The 17,289-nt window shown below is 35.0% G+C and overlaps 1 long non-coding RNA gene across 1 annotated transcript; it reads right to left on the reverse strand.

Moving 5' to 3' along the window:
• Positions 1-5,321: 5,321 nt before the first annotated feature.
• LOC125498325 (uncharacterized) lies at positions 5,322-8,739 on the reverse strand. Its single transcript, XR_007275243.2, has 3 exons — positions 8,395-8,739; positions 6,078-6,166; positions 5,322-5,645 (listed from the first exon to the last, which is right to left on the reverse strand). It is a non-coding gene; the product is annotated as an uncharacterized LOC125498325 (long non-coding RNA).
• Positions 8,740-17,289: the final 8,550 nt, after the last annotated feature.

Consider the following 17,289-nt stretch of genomic DNA (forward strand, 5'->3'; position numbering starts at 1 on the left):
ATAAAATAACGAGTCTATAATACTTAATTTAACTTGGTTACATACTTTGTTAAAATTATTTTTATATGACTTATGTGTATTATTTTTAGTATATGCCTTTTGTGTCATCTTCAAAAAGGGGGAAATTGTTGACCCTTGAGTTTTGAAGATGACCTAACCACAAAAGACATAGTATATTTTATTTATGTTGTTGCAAGGTAATTCATGCTCGAGCTAAGAGAATACTTGATTGAAGATTAAAGCGGAGAATTAATCAAGATCGAAGTAAAGATGTTCGAGAATGAAGAATCAAGCATGGAATGAAGATTAGAATACATTAGGGTATTTATTAATCTTCTTGTTAAGGTTGAGTAAAAGCTTTATTAAGTTCGTGGTGAATTCTCAAAGGAACTTGGTTCTGTTCCCATGAAAGGAACAGACCTGGCACTATAGGAACAAGGCTAAGGAACAAGACTTAAAAATTAGGGAACAAGACTTTAAAACTAATTTAGGAACTTCTAAGTGACTATATTGTGCGCCTAAGTAATTGTGTCCCAATATAGTTGTTAGAGTTTTTAGGGATATTTTGACTAAGATCCATATATTTTAGGAAGTTAGTTTAAGTTTGTTAGGAAAAGATTTTAAAAAGATTTTCTGATTTTAAATTAACTGATTTTCAAATATTATCTTTTTAAAATATATTTTTATCTTTTATATTTTATTTAAAAGATTTGGTTTTCGAAAAATATATTATTTCCGGTTTTCAAAAGTTTCGGATTTTTTAAATTAAAAACTGTTTTCCGGTTTTATAAAAGTTTTGAAAAAGATATTTTCCTAAAAACTAGCTAAAGTATTTATTTATTTATTTCCTAAAATCTAGATTACACGCCTAAGTTTACTGCTACACGTTTTATGTAGTTAGTGGATTTAGTGGCTTAAGTTAATTATCCTCCAAGTATTTAATTAAATTAAATAAGTTTAATTATTCTCCAAGTTTTGCAAAAACCACGTAATTGTTTACTGCTTCTATGAAGTGAAGTAGTGGATTAGTGGATGCTTTACATGACATGGAATAATTAATTTAATTAATTAATTAAATTAAACATCATGGAGAACATGTGATAATGGTCTAAGTTAGTGGAAATCATGTCTTGTCTTAATTGTCTATAAATAGGCGCCTAATTCATTTGAGTAAAATTGTGTCTGACTTAGTTAATTTGTCTTAAGTTATCTAAAGTGTCAGTGCCTTTTCCTTAAGAGAATTCATACTTACATTAATCGAGTTTATTACTCTTCCATTATTTTATAAAGTGTATTTTTGAGAAAAAGGGTTTGAGTGAACTCTTGTAAGTGTGAGAAAGCTTTGAGTGAAGCAAGAGAAAGAGAAAGAGAAAGAGAAAGGAACTTCGAGTGAAGTTTGAGAGAAAACGTCAGTTGGGAACTGTCGTTGGGAACTTGAGTTGAGTGACTTAAGTTGAGAATGAGAGAAAAGTAATAGGTTGTAATCAAGTTGTTTTGGCCTATTATAGTGGAAAGTTGTTTAAAATCCCTTGTGGTCGAGGTTGTTTCTTCCTACTAGGCCTAGGAAGTTTTTCCTCGTAAAATCTCTCGTGTTCCCATTGTTTGTTCCCAAGTTTACTTTTAATTCTGCAAAAAGTATAGCTTATTCTCTCACTATAATTCACCCCCCCTCTTAGAGTGCTCATATTATACAACAAAGTTGTTTAACAATAATTACAGCCACAAAAAAAACTTGTTCAATTGTTTCAAAGTTAAAGGAAGTTAGGGCTTTGAGCTCACACCATCCACATAATCAATTTTTGAGGTCACACCATCCACCTTGTTCCTGATCCCCGTATCAGCATTCTTGATAGCTATCAGTTGTTGTTGCTGCTGAGAATCCAGAGCAGAGACAGTGGTCTCTATGGCATTGATCCTGGTGTGGAGAAGGGTCAAAGAGTCCTGAATTTCCAAGGAGTAGCTTGTTGAGCCCAGTAGTAGATAACAACGGAAAATCCACAGCAGTAGAAGGAACTAGATCCGAGTCTAGGTGAATAAATACCATTTCACCTTGATCCTGCTCCTTCAGAGATTTGGACCCAGCCAACCTTTGATTCTTCCTCACAGACCCACTTGGAACTCCCTCTTCACCCAGCTTCCTCTTGCTACCTACCTCAACCTTGACAGGCGTTTCTTCCCTCTCAAAGTCTAGTTTCCCATTGACCAACCTTAATCTAAGTCTTGACAGAGTGTCCTTGGTAAGATAATTTTCTGGCTCAAGACAAAAGGAGGGACTGGCAGGCAATTTAGCTTTGCAATTTTTGAAAACAGAGGAGAGAAGATTGTCATAGCCAACTTTGGTGTTATGGGAAATGCAGTGAGAGAGATGTGAAAAAGTCAAAGAGGGAAGGTTGATTTTGATGTTATTTGCAAGGCAGTACATAATGGAGAGATCCATTAGACTTGCCTGGGTTCTTTTTGAGGAACGGGATAGAATGAAACGCTAAACAAACTGGAATAACAATTTGTGAAAGGGGGACAATTCTTTTTGATCTAAAGACAATGCATTAGAATTGCCATTCAAGAAAGCAAGAATTTTAGCATTGGAGACTCCATTGATATTTAATTTCGCCCTACCCTTAATATATTCTTTGTAACCCTCAATTGGGACATCAAACCATTCCCCTGATTTCTTTTCAGTAAGAGTAACCACACAGCCATTCACTACACTCACATATACACCCTCGGTTATGTTAAAACTTGAACAAAACTCTTTCATTTCTTTTTCATAATGACCCTAATTTTCCACCATTTTTGAAACTTTAAGATATTCAACAGTTCTGTCCACTTGGACTTTTTGCACAATGCAACATCAACGCAAAAACCCACAAGAAATTGGGATGACTTTGTTTTCTTACCTCGTTTTGTACGAACTGTAATCTCTTTTTCTTGTTCACTTTCAGCTTCGTTTTCACCATCTTCTTGTTTAGGAGAGAGAGAAACTGGAGCAGAGGATTCAGATTTTGATCCAGTAGAATCTTCTTTGGTCTTAGATGATTCTTGAGCGCTGATTTCATCAAGGGGTGGTGTTTTCTCTCTGGGAAAATTCTCGTGATCTCCGGTATTTTTACTGTGAGAAGACATTGTGAAAGGGTTTTTGGCGAGAGGTTGAAGATGAGCGATGAGAGAGAGAGAGAGAGAGATGAAGTGACGTGAGAGTTGGAAGTTGTGAGGGGGTTAGTGATGTGATGGGTTGGGTTATAACGTAATGATGATACCGTGTGAAAGAGAAGTAAAGGGTTATGTTTAATGAAGCGGTTTATTGGGTTTTGGAAGAGATTTAATTAAATTTCTTCATTTAACTCAGATTAACCGAACTTGTAATTGTGGCAATAATACATGTTAACGCATTTATTTATGGAATGGAGGTGTGAAAAGAAAGATGAGCGAGAAGATTTGGAGGGAAAAATAGAAAAATGAAAAAAAAACAGAAAATACTCTTGCATATGATAAAATGTGTCCATAATGTACAAACTACATACGTACCAAATATGTGCAAGGACAATAAGGGTAATATTCAAAGACATATGTGAGTCCTTATACTTGACCCTAGGTTTATGAATTTTGATTCATGAAAGTTGCAGGACATGCTCAGTAAGAAACAATTTTTGGGGAATTAACATCATTTGTACATTTATACAATTTTTATCATTCCTAGTTCCAAGCGTATCTTTTCAAACCTGTCCCTAGATAGAGGTTTAGTCAATATGTCAGCTATTTGATTTTCAGTTCAACAAAAATCAACTTTGACTAATCCCTTTTCTACATTGTCTTTTAGGAAATGATGACGAATGTCAATATGCTTGACTCTAGAGTGATGAACTAGATCCTTGGAAATGCATATGTCACTAGTATTGTCACAGAATATAGGAACATACTTAAATTTTATGCCAAAGTCACGACCCTGTGGCTTGATCCATAATACCTGAGAGCAGCAAGCAGCAGCAGCAGCCACGTATTCAGCTTCGGCTGTGGAAAGAGCAACAATGTTTTGTTTCTTTGAACTCCAAGAAACTAAGCTTGATCCTAGGAACTGGGCAATACCCGAGGTGCTTTTACGATTTACCAAGTCTCCAGCATATAGTCAACATCAGAATAGCTCACTAGATCAAAGAAGTCACTTCGAGGATAGAACAAACAAAGATCATCACTTCCTTTCAAATATCTAAGAATCCGTTTGACAGCTGTCAAGTGAGATTCCTTAGGATTTGATTGGAATCTAGCACATAAACCAACACTAAAAGAGATATCAGGTCTACTAGCAGTTAGATAGAGTAAAGAACCAATCATACCTCTGTAGAGTTTCTGATCTATGGACTTACCACTTTGGTCCTCATCTAACCTTGTTCCTGTTCCTATTGGAGTATGATTGGTTTTTGCTTGATCCAGTCCATATTTTTTCAATAACTCCTTTACATATTTTTGTTGATGAATCATTGTTCCTCTTTCAGTTTGTTTGATTTGCAAGCCGAGAAAGAAGTTTAATTCTCCCATCATGCTCATTTCAAATTCACTACACATTAACTCAGCTAATTCCTTACAAAGAGATTCATTAGTTGCACCAAAAATTATATCATCTACATAAATCTGAACCACTAGGATGTCTGTTCCTTTGGATCTTAGGAACAGGGTCCTATCAACTTTGCCTCGTATAAAATCATTAGAAAGTAAGAATTTTGAGAGTCTTTCATACCATGATCTAGGAGCTTGCTTAAGCCCATAAAGAGCTTTATCTAGCTTATAGACATGATTAGGAAGCTCAGGGTTTTCAAATCCAGGAGCACTACTACAAAAAAAGACAAAGATAACTGTTAAATAAGGCCTTACATAACAGTTTTAAGGTGTTATCCAAGTCAATGTAATGTAAAGTAAACATAACACCTAATGAAAGTGTTATGTTTGCCAGAAAAAACATAACAGTCATTTACAAAACATGTTATGCCACTAGATTACACATTTTGTAAATAAGTGTTATGTTTGCTAATTATATGGCAAAGTGAAAGAAGGAAAATTTAACACTTATTTTAAATAACTGCTATGTTTTTCTATAATATATATAACATATATTACCTATAACTGTTATCTATGATATTTTTTTAAAATAATAAAATTACCATTTCACACATATATTATTAGCTGTAGGCGTTGCAGCACACATCACAACAATGTTGTACAGTACAATTTCTTTCTTTTACAGGATAGTACATACATGTATCTGTTGTATAATTAATACTCAACCCATCAAATCTTACAACCAATAAATTGAATATGATATTCCAAACTTCCAAAATTCTTTATATTACAAAATTATTCAACTAATATTCATAATTCTAAACTTCTAAAAAAAACTACTATATACATATCAATATTAATATAAATCATAAACAAGATCAAATCTATCATATAGCTACATCCAAATGAATCAATATCCAAATCCAAAAATATAATGTATGTCCAAAAGTGGATTAAGGTAAAAAAAATTAGGCGGAAAGTTAGAACTCATTCATCATTTGTGCTTCGTGTTAATCTCCGACATATGTAATCCACAACTCCATAAGTTCATCAATTTTCTCCTCATAATAGGTTGGACCAATGCCTTGATAGTACTACAATAGAAGTAATTACAAAATAAGTATTCATATATAAAAACTTGAAAAGTAATTAAACTTTATAATTAATCATGCACAAATTAATTTATCATAGGTGTAGCAAGATCATTCAGATATAAAATAATAATCAAGTGTTCATCAAATGTCTTATTCATACAATTAGACAGACTCTATTTTAATTTCAATTAGCTACTAGCCATATATTCAAAGCCTCTTGTATTTTCAACTTATAGGTCTCTTGGATTTCTTTCTTTTGGCTTCAACATTAGCTACTAAATGGAAAAGAATAAGATGGTAGAAATTAGGATTGCAAAAAAAAAAAGATTAAAAAAAGAAAAAGGAAAGTACAACCATTTACCTACAAAGTGCAAATGATGATTTACATTAACTATGCTACAAGTTATGCAACTGTATAAGAGAGCTCCTTACCTCTGCCCATCAGGATGTGTAATTACTATGTCCATATCTCCGCAAGATGATTTTCCACGTCTATAGGATCCACCACATACAATCAACACCTTCAAAACAATAGATATGGGGTAACGTCAGTGAGAGACAGAAATAACTCAATAAGAATAGCATGCTTAAGAGACCAAATCAGTAGCTACATAGACAGTATTTTGAGATTCCACCGACTAAGAACTAGTAGCAAACAAATCTAACTGTCAGGCCAGATATGTTCACTTGTTTCCAATAATAGTGTAATACTTCCAATCTATTAAATTCATGAAAGAGAAGTGTGCTAGGTCTTCATGCTCAGTTGCAAGTCCCTATAAATATCCAAGCCCGACAACTTTAAATCTATTGTTCTATTGCTTTGGATTATAATGTCCTATTTCAAAACAGTAGCATATGGTCAACAGACTCCAAAAAATATAAGTGACAATATTTTGGCTAAACTTGAGGAGACTGTGAAGAAAAAATAGGCAAACTTAATTTATTACCTGCAACACAAAATAAATGTATGGTTGACTAACGAAAATGCAACATCGTCACCAAAAATGCAACATCGTCACTGAGGTTCCCAGCAGTTTAAACTTTCAGATCAAAATAAATGATAATACATAAATAGACAGATCACAGAAGAGTGGGAGAAAAGAAAAGCATATTAGCCTTAGGCCTTAGATAAACAAGGTGAAATAAAGTCAACTTAGCAATCTAGTAGCAGTAAACAACAGCCAATATGATCTGGCAAACAAACAGTTAGTGTAGTGGTATGATTCTCGCTTTGGGTGCAAGAGGTCACGAGTTCAATTCTAGGAATGCCCCAAATACAAATAGACTGTAGAAGCCTTTTTTCCAAATTGACTAAGAAAAGTTGCTAGCTCATTTCAAACTATCACCACACATTCAAAAGGCAGAAGACTTGGACATTTTCCAGATTGCCTCTATTGGAACAATTTGCCTCCATCTCTTCATCAACTTCTTCATATTCTGATTCTTCCCTTTTCCCCTCATCAGACAATGCATTGCTCTCTACTCCATCACAAAGCCCTCCTTCAACAAGAGAAGGGCCCACCACACTGTCATCCTGCTGATTAAGTTCATCTGTCAAGTCTGCACGAAGATGGTCACTTACAGGCAGGGCAACACAGTCATCCTGCTGATTAGGCTGATCCAGCAAGTCTGCAGACTGCTGCTCACTTACAGGCAGAGCAACACGGTCATTCGGCTGTTCAATCTCATCCATATCTCGCACAGACAGAGCATCCTCTCCCTGTTTGCAACCCTCCACCTCCATAAACTTTTCATTTTTTTGATCAAGTATATTTTGCTCAAGAGCATCACCCACTGGTTCTTTATGTTCAAGAGAAGTCAAATTCAAGACTGACTGATATATTTCTTCATTTTACAAGTATTTTCCTATTCAATCATTGTATCTAGCCTAAGCCTACCAATGAAAAAAAGGAAAAGGAGAAAGAATTGGCAAAGTTAATTTGCCTGCAACACGAAATGAGTATATGGTTGACTAACGAATATGCACCATTGTCACCAAAGTTCCCACCAGCTTCTGATCATAAACTTTTGCATCAATATAAATGATACTACATAAACAGACAGAAGAAGAAAGGGGAAAAACAAAGGCATATGAGCCTTAGGCCCTAGATAAACAAGGTGAATTAAAGTCAACTTAGGAATGCACTAAACAAAAGGCCATATGATCTAACAAACAAACAGTTGGGCATTTGGTCTAGTGGTATGATTCTCGCTTTGGTGCGAGAGGTCCCGAGTTCGATTCTCGGAATTCCCCAAATACAATTTGATTGTTGAAGCCAATTTTTTTTTCGATCCATTAACTATCAAATGTTGCTAGCTTATGTCAAAATAAACGATCACCACACATACAAAAGGCAGAAAAAAACCAAGAGTTGGCCATTTTCCAGCGACGGATTTCTCAGCTTACGTTCAAAACCCTGACATATGAAAATGTCATTTCATCATTTTACAAGCATTTTTCTATTAAATCATTGTATCTAGCCCAAGCCTACCAATGAACAGAAATGAAAAGGAGAAAAAAACGGAAAAATGTTTGGCTGCAATTCAATTTTCAAATACCAATAACACCCAAATCAAAGTACAACAACAAAATTAACATTTATAACAATTCTAAATTATATAATCTGATATATATAAACACCCCTAACAAGTGATATTGCAATTTATTTTCCAATTCTCATGAAATTGATAAACCCTAATCTGTAAAGTAAAACAAGAAATCAACAAAATTGAGCAAATTAAGATGTACCTAAGTCTGCTAGTCACGAGTCACGGCTCTTGGAGGTTGTCCGTCCACCGTCATCCACCGCGTTTCGAGCCAAAATGTTGCGGCTGCAGGTTGGCGATTACGAAGCAACTAGGCAACAGCAGCCAGCAGGAGGTCCGAGTCCCGATTTCACAATCGTCTTTAAATGCGCGCGCCGCTGCCGGTGAGCGTGTATGAGGGAGGAGTGAAGGTGACTGGATCTGAGGTTGTATGAGAGAGAAAGGGAGAACTCAGGTCTGAGATGAAGTGAGATGTGAGAGAAAGAGCAAGAGTTTGAGAGAGTGTGAAAATGAAAATGAATCGCTGAAAGAAAGAGGGTTTAGGAGGGTGAAGAATTTTGTTCCTAATTTCTAGCCAAGTATCAAACGGTTATTTTTGAACATAATTATTTTAACTGAATTTTTATTATTAATAATAAAGCACCACAATAATTTCTAGAAAAAATAAATTAAATAAAGTAACACATAATAATTTTATGGCAAAGATAACACACATTAAGATAATTGTTAACTAGTATATTATAAATACCATCTAACATAACAGTTCTTCTCTCAAAATGTTAAATTTAGACTTTACATAACAGTTGCTAAGATAAGAGTTAATTTAACGGTGTTATCTTTGCCCTTTTTTGTAGTAGTGGAGGTTGTTCCACATAGACGTCTTCAATTAAATACCCATTTAAAAAGGCACATTTGACGTCCATTTGGTACAACCTAAAACCCATGAATGCAGCAAATGCAATCAAAATTCTTATTGCTTCTATTCTAGCTACAGGAGCAAAAGTTTCATCGACGTCAATACCTTCTTGTTGATTATACCCTTTGGCTACGAGTCTGGCTTTGTTCCTTATGACTGTTCCATGTTCGTCCAGCTTGTTCCTGAAGACCCATTTCAGCCCAATCACCTTTTGGTTTTTAGGCTTGGTCTCAAGATGCCAGACCTTGTTCCTCTAGAACTCATTCAGTTCCTCTTGCATGGCATTTATCCAGTCAGACTCCAGAAGGGCATCATTGTGATCTCGAGGTTCTGTCATAGAAAAAAAGGCTTGGAAAGCACATAAATTTTTCAGTTGGGATCTCGTTTGAGTTCCCTTTTCAATATCACTTACGATTAAATCCAAGGGATGGGATTTTAGGTGCTTCCATGGTCTTGGTTCATATCTCCTTGTCTCTGTTCCTCCAGCTTGAGGATCTTCATTCGTTTCATTATCTGGATGAATTTTTGCTGCCTGTTTCTCCTATATGACAGGATCAGGAACATCTATCTCTTCTTCAGGAATACGCTTTTTGTCGGTTCCTGCAGGTGTTAGTTCCTCATCAATGTTCACTGATTGTTCAGAACGAGTCAGTCCTATTTCAAAGTCATTTTCATGTCTTAGTTCCTGCAGGGAGTTAGTTTCATCGAAAATAATATGGACACTTGATATGGAAATGGTAGTCATTATATAGAATTCTAGTTCTGTTAGGATTCTATGTAAATTAGGAATTTAATTTCAGTGTTTAAGTTAATAAAGGAATCCTATTATATTTAGGAGTCTAATTCCTTATCAGAGTCGAACTAGGAGTCTTATTAGGCGTGTGAAGTATGTTTAATTTAGGATAATTATTTATCTTGATCCTTAAGATAAAGATAAATAAGTATATTTGTTTTACTAGTTCAAGTAGGTTTAGGAAAATCTTGTACTATATAAAGGATTTTCGGCCATAATGATAATTTAGAGTGATTTTGAGTTAATTATTGTTTCAGGAGAGAATCCACCTTGTTTCAGGAGTGAATCCAAAAACCCTAGTTGAACTGTGAGCCGAAATACGCCTGAGTTCTCCATATCCAGTTACTTATTAAATAAAAATACATAAAAATACAAACTTTCATAATCAAAAGCCACTAAACTACATAAAAGAGCCCTAACTAAGTGAATCTTACATTAAGAATCGCATCAAGTGGTGTGGCTGCTGCTACTTCACCCCCCCATATCCGTCGCTGCTATAACACACCCTCGCATCACCTTCGTCTGCTGCTGCGTCGCCAAGCCTCGCCTATCAAGCGCCTTCCCTCGCATCCTCTAGCGCCAGCTTCGCCCGCCCACGCACCTCGCACATCTGCGCGCTGCATCCTCGTGCATCATCGCGAGCCCTCGACTACGATCCCGCACCATGGGCGATCCTCCGCTCGACATGCTCTCGGCCATCAACGACAAGCTTGAAACCCTCATGGCTCAACACGCGGCCCTCGCCACAAAAGTCACCCACCTCGAGCGTGACAATACTTTTTCACGCCCACCCCCATATCAACCTCGGCGTGACGAAGACCTTCGCTTAGCCGAGTTACCTGCTTTTGATGGAGACTTGGATCCCGAAGCATATTTGGAGTGGGAACAAAGGATTGAATGCCACTTTGAGCACCAAAACCTTAGTGATGGGTCTTGCTTCTCCTATGCTATCCTTAAACTCACAAAGTATGCCTCCATTTGGTATGAGTCTACCCGCACTAGGCGTGCAAGAGAAGAAAAGCCTCCTATTGATTGTTGGTCCTCCCTAAAGACCAAGATGCGCAAACGCTTTGTGCCTCACACCTACCGCCAAGAGTTATTTGTGCGCCTCACTGCTTTACGTCAAGCTACTATGAGTGTCGAGCACTACATCAAAGAATTTGAAAGATTACATATGGCATGCGATATCAAAGAAGCAGATGAAAAAAAAAATGCTCGCTTTCTTGTTGGTCTCAATAGATCCATTGCCAATCTTCTTGAATTGCAACAATACGTCACTTTTGATGATGTGTGTATTTTAGCTACTAAGATTGAACGGCAACTCCGGGAAAATCGCACACGAATTCCATGGGCTGCTACTATGCCTGCACCCACACCTTCGGCCACGCCTTCCTAACCCACGCCTGAAGTGCCGAGTGCCTCTCCAACCCCTCAAACAACCACGCCAACTCCGACAACATCTCCAACTTCTAGTGCCACTATTCGAAGCAAGAAAACGCAATGTTTTCGTTGCCAAGGACTCGGCCATATTGCCAAGCACTGCCCTAACACAACTGTTACCACACGAGAGGAACTAGTCCTTTATTTGGCCGAAGAAGAGCACCATCCTTCTACTTCTATGGATGAGGATGAGTTTTGGTCGAATCAACCTATATGTGAACCAGAACATGAGCATCCTTCCTTACTAATTCGTCGCTCTTTGTTATCTTCTAACTATGATGATTTTGTGGATGAGCAACGTACCAATTTATTCCATTCAAACTGCATCATCAAGGGTAAAGTTTGTCCTTTTATCATAGATAGTGGTTCATGTACTAACGTTTGTGATGTGTATATGGCTGAAGCATTAAATCTGCAAATGCGCAAGCATCCAAATCCCTATAAACTCAGCTGGCTGAATGATGATAGCATTTGGGTACGTAAACAAGCTTTAGTTGGTTTTCGTGTTGGTGAATACATGGATCAACTTTGGTGTGATGCTTTACCAATGACTGCATGTTCATTATTATTAGGAAGACCATGGCAAAGTGATAGACATGTGATGCATAATGGGAAAACTAATGCATACTCAGTTTTAATGGGGGATAAAAGAATGATTTTGCAATCCTTACCACCTAAATCTAGGCGCCCCAAGGAGAAGGAAAAGGATAGCCAAGACAAAGCTCATGTATGCATAAGTTCATGTCATCATGAAGTTCTAAAAACTGCACAAAACAAAAAGGAAGGGAGACAACAACTTCTACAATTGCGCCAAGGTTCTAAGATGGACTTAGGAGACAAAGTATAGTTGTCACTTTCTGCTCAAAAACTTCATGTGAATCATAAGGATGGAGAACCTATGGATGAAGGACCATTTGAAATTGTGGACAAATTCGGCTATGAAACATTCAAAGTGCTGCTAGGAAATGGCATATGTGCAACATTTCCTTCCTGTGATTTGGTTCCATGCTTTCCCGACTAAAACTTGTGGACAAGTTTTTTTTCTAGAGGGGGAGTTTGATATGGAAATGGTAGTCATTATATAGAATTCTAGTTCTGTTAGGATTCTATGTAAATTAGGAATTTAATTTCAGTGTTTAAGTTGATAAAGAAATCCTATTATATTTAGGAGTCTAATTCCTTATCAGAGTCGAACTAGGAGTCTTATTAGGCGTGTGAAGTATGTTTAATTTAGGATAATTATTTATCTTGATCCTTAAGATAAAGATAAATAAGTTTATTTGTTTTACTAGTTCAAGTAGGTTTAGGAAAATCTTGTACTATATAAAGGATTTTCGGCCATAATGATAATTTAGAGTGATTTTGAGTTAATTATTGTTTCAGGAGAGAATCCACCTTGTTTCAGGAGTGAATCCAAAAACCCTAGTTGAACTGTGAGCCGAAATACGCCTGATTTCTCCATATCCAGTTACTTATTAAATAAAAATACATAAAAATACAAACTTTCATAATCAAAAGCCACTAAACTGCATAAAAGAGCCCTAACTAAGTGAATCTTACATTAAGGATCACATCAACACTTTCCTCAACACACATTGTTCTTTTGTTGTAAACTCTATATGCTTTACTATTTAATGCATATCCAATAAAAACAACCTCATCACTTCTAGCATCAAACTTTCCTAAATTGTCTTTACCATTGTTATGTGCAAAGCATTTACAACAAAAGATTCTAAAGTATGAGATATTGGGTTTTCTTCCTTTTAGCAACTCATAAGGGGTCTTCAAGACAATGGGTCTTAGCATGACTCTATTGATGATGTAGCATGTCGTGTTTACTGCTTCAGCCCAGAAATTCTTCGAAAGATTGCTGACTATTATCATTGTTTACCTTTCGCACATGGTTCACAAACTTCATGGCTTGAGACTTTGATTGTTGGTAGTCCAACAACTAAGTCCTTACCACTTAGCTTCTAGAGGAATGCCATACTTGCGTGACCACACCTTTTATGCCAAAGAAGTGGTTCATTGTCGACGACACTTAAACAAGTTAGGTTGTTCCTAGGAACAAGGTTGAGATCCACAACATAAGTGTTTCCTTTCCTAGTTCCTTTGTAATACCCCGTATTTTTAGGCATTTATTGAGATTATTTAAAAGGCTATTTAAATTTTATCTTCAAAACTCATTTTAAACTATTTTAGAATCACATTGGAGGGAATCATTTGGAGGGAAATATAATTTGAATTTTAAAGGTTATTTTAGTAATTTTTAACAATAGCTGCTCTTGTGATTATCGTATTTATTTAGTTAGTTATTTAAACAAATATTTGATAAATAATTTTATAAAATCCAAAATTCATTTTTGGGTAATAAAATTACATTATACATTTTAGCATGTAATTTTCGGATTTTTTATAAGTGTTGTTTTGGAAAATCAATTCTTTTCAATAAAACCGAAAACTTTAAATATTTAAAATATTTTGTTAAATCTTATAAAATCATAATTTTATGAGATTTATATTGAGTTAGAAAGTATGGGATTTTAATTGATTTGGGAAGATTTAACAATCTCTATAAAATCAAACAAAATTGATTTTAGGAAAGAATTTTTACAAATAAGGGAAGAGTTAAAAAAAAGAAAAAAAAAAGAAAAAAAAATTTGTTGCATTATACAGTTGCTGCACGGCAGCTTTGTGATGTTGCAAATTTTTTTTATTTTTATTTTTTGAATTCTTTTACCCTAATTTTAATAATTTAGGAAAGTTTTACCTCTTTTCTACCCTAGTTTACACTATAAATACCCCTCTAATCCTTCACTTTCTCTTCACCAAAAAAAATATTGAGAGTTTCTTATAAAGTTTTCCCTAAAGTGAGTTTAGTTTTTCACCGAGGAGTTTTAGCGGGAGGTTTTGTAAGTATTCTATTTTTTTTAAAGTTGTTTTAATTCCTAATTTTTGATCTTTTTGAGTTTTATAAAAACATGTTTTAATTGTTTGAGCATGAATCATGTCTATAATTAGTTAGTTTAGCATAATTTTCTTTTAGAGTTCATATATTGTTCATCGTTTTGGTTAGAACTAGTTTATAATTAATAGGAGGATTTCGTTCGTGAACATTCCCTTACTAGTTGATTTTCTTGTTTCGTGAATTATCAAGGTACGTTTACGTGGCTTGATCTTTAATTATTATGTATACATTAGTTATGTGTGTTTTAGTATAAATTATGAATTGGTATATGCAATTGGTTTAATCAAACCTTCTTATCATTTAGGCTAGATAAAATTAAAGCTTGTATTTGCTCTTGCTTTGTTGACTCGTAGATATGCTAAACCAATCAAATATTGTTTTGTTTGTTTTAGAAAAGTAAATAAAAAAATCAGTTTGCATGTATAATCCATTTTTTTTATGAAGGAATCCACTTTTGCAAATCAGTGGCTTTGAGTAACTCAAAAACATTAGCATGAGTTTTAGTTTTAAAAGTTTAATTTAGTTTTTTTAATTCCCTATAATTAAGTTTGTTTATCATAATTCTTTATTTGAATTAAAGGAAAGGTTTACCTCTATGTTATTCTTATTACAATTACCACTTGGCTTTGTTCAAGAAGGGTTCTTCCAAGTCCACTAGTTGGCATCAAGGTTACTCCAATTCTTTGTATTCATAAAGGGATACTAACTTGGGGGGTGTGCACACTAGGATATGTGGATCAAGGAAAGGGTTTTAAGTTAAGTTCTTATATTATTATTTTCCACTTTTAATGGAATTATTAAAGGAGATATATTCTTTGGTGTTAACGTGAATTTAATAATGGATTGATCTTATCTTAGATTTGTTATCACTAGAATTGTGAAATAAAGCATATTTATGAAAGTATGTGAATTATATATTTACAAGTTTACAAGTCTTGCACGTAATTGTACTCAGTATTTCAACTGACTCGTATTTCCTATTTGTTTTGGCTTTGCCCTACTTTCCTGACGGGGAGTAGTTTGCAGGTCTATTGATGATTCATGATGCATGGGAGGAACCTTTTGGATCATTAGAATTAGATCACTATTTTAGTAGTCTTTAGACTTTTCATATTTAATTGTGGTTTTTGGATAATAATATTATCTTTTTATAAATAAAGTTAGAAGTTTCCGTTGCATATTTTGTGTATCAAGTTATAGTATTGCCAAAATGTATTTATATTTGGTGGTAATACCCTTAAGTTTCTCCAAGTATTTTACGAAAGTATAAGTTTTTAAAGTGGAGAAATTTGGGGGTGTTACAAAGTGGTATCAGTTTAAAAGCCTATGGATATGAAACTGGAATCTAAAATTAATGGGTAGACTTAAGGATGGGCATATAGGTTAGAGAGTTTCGCGTTCTTTTCATATTTATATTATTTATGCATAAAAATCTATTTTATTATTTGAGGAAAAACGATTGATTTGGATAAGTTGGGTTGTCAATGCTTCTGGCAAGGAAAGGCTTGGGCTCTCACCAACGTTGCGTGTAACCAGCCCTTTCCTGGAAATTTCATTGGCCCGACTATTCTTTGTCATGAATCAAGTACTCATTATAAAACATATTTGGAAAAACAAAAGGTTGTAAAAACAACTTTGGCAAGAAAAGTTTTAGCATTTTTTGTGCATAAGTAGAATAAGATGATAGACTTTGATTTTTTTTTCGAGTACCTAAATAGTAGGCCGATTTTTATCATGTTGCATTATTATTTTTAGGACTATTCTTTTGTGGAAAAAGGAGAAAATAATTGTGTTATGCAACTTTATTTGGTTAACTATTTGCAAATTAAATGCTTGTTAAATTTTAAATTTCAGATGCTTGAGTTTGTAAGGGATACTTACTATGATGCCCGCCTATTTCAAGAGGCATTATCACACTATAGCATTCTTTATTCAAGGAATTATCTTTATGCCAAGTTCTTAGTTTCACAAGGAAGAAGAGAAATGAGGGCTGACCCTTGGAAAATTCTTCTAACTCTTATTCATTACCTAGAATTCCAAAGTATGAAAATCTTTTTAGGAAATATGAGGATGTACTATTGAATGAAAATGAGTGGAATAAGCGTGAACACGTGCATGAAGGGGTATGGATAGCTGATATGTTGACATTTGAGGGAGACTTATACAATGCAGAGAAGACATGGGAAAGGAACTTAGAGTCTACATCTAATGCTACCATAGAAGTTCCGATAACTGATTCGCTATATGTCTGAAGCCTCATCATCTCATCATATTATACCACCATCTGTTCCTCTACAAGTCCAGAATATACACCTACAACTCCAAAGATAACACTTCAAAGGCACGATCCAACCCTCTTAAACAAGTGCCACCGAGTCCTGAATATTCACCCATGTCGTCGGCAGCCTATGAAAGAGAATTTGGAGGGAGGGAGTCTTTGATGGAGGTCCATCCATTGATCGACCACTTATGCACATGATAGCTATGACTTTAAGAGATGTTCTTAATTCTTTCATTTCATGTGATGTTAATAGTGAGTAGTCCTTAGTTAGCTTAGTTAATTAATCATCTATGATTAGCTAAGTTTACTTTCTATCTTTATTGCTTTATTAGAAGAGTCAGGTAAGTTTAATTAGTTTGATTTTATTCGACTAGTTAAAGTTGTTGTTTGTTTTCCCTAAAGTCCGAAATGACTATGTAATAAACTAAGTAGTAAGTTGTAAGTTGTAACTACCTGATTATGTGAGGAAAGCAAGGAGGATGACTAGCATGAATCTGGACACTTTGAAGAACGTGGATAAACGAAGGTGGTTATGGAATCCCTACAAAAGTGCCGTGTACTTTCAAGGTGGCTGCATACTTAGGCGCCATTTCAAAAGCCACAAACAACACTCCTATTCTTATGGGAAGTTGAGAAGATCATGGAGCAAGTGGTGAAGAGTATGGCAACGGAAATGCTGCATGTTCCAAGCTCCATATT

This window comes from Beta vulgaris, chromosome 6, assembly GCF_026745355.1.
Source record: "Beta vulgaris subsp. vulgaris cultivar EL10 chromosome 6, EL10.2, whole genome shotgun sequence".
Classification (NCBI taxonomy): Eukaryota; Viridiplantae; Streptophyta; class Magnoliopsida; order Caryophyllales; family Amaranthaceae; genus Beta; species Beta vulgaris.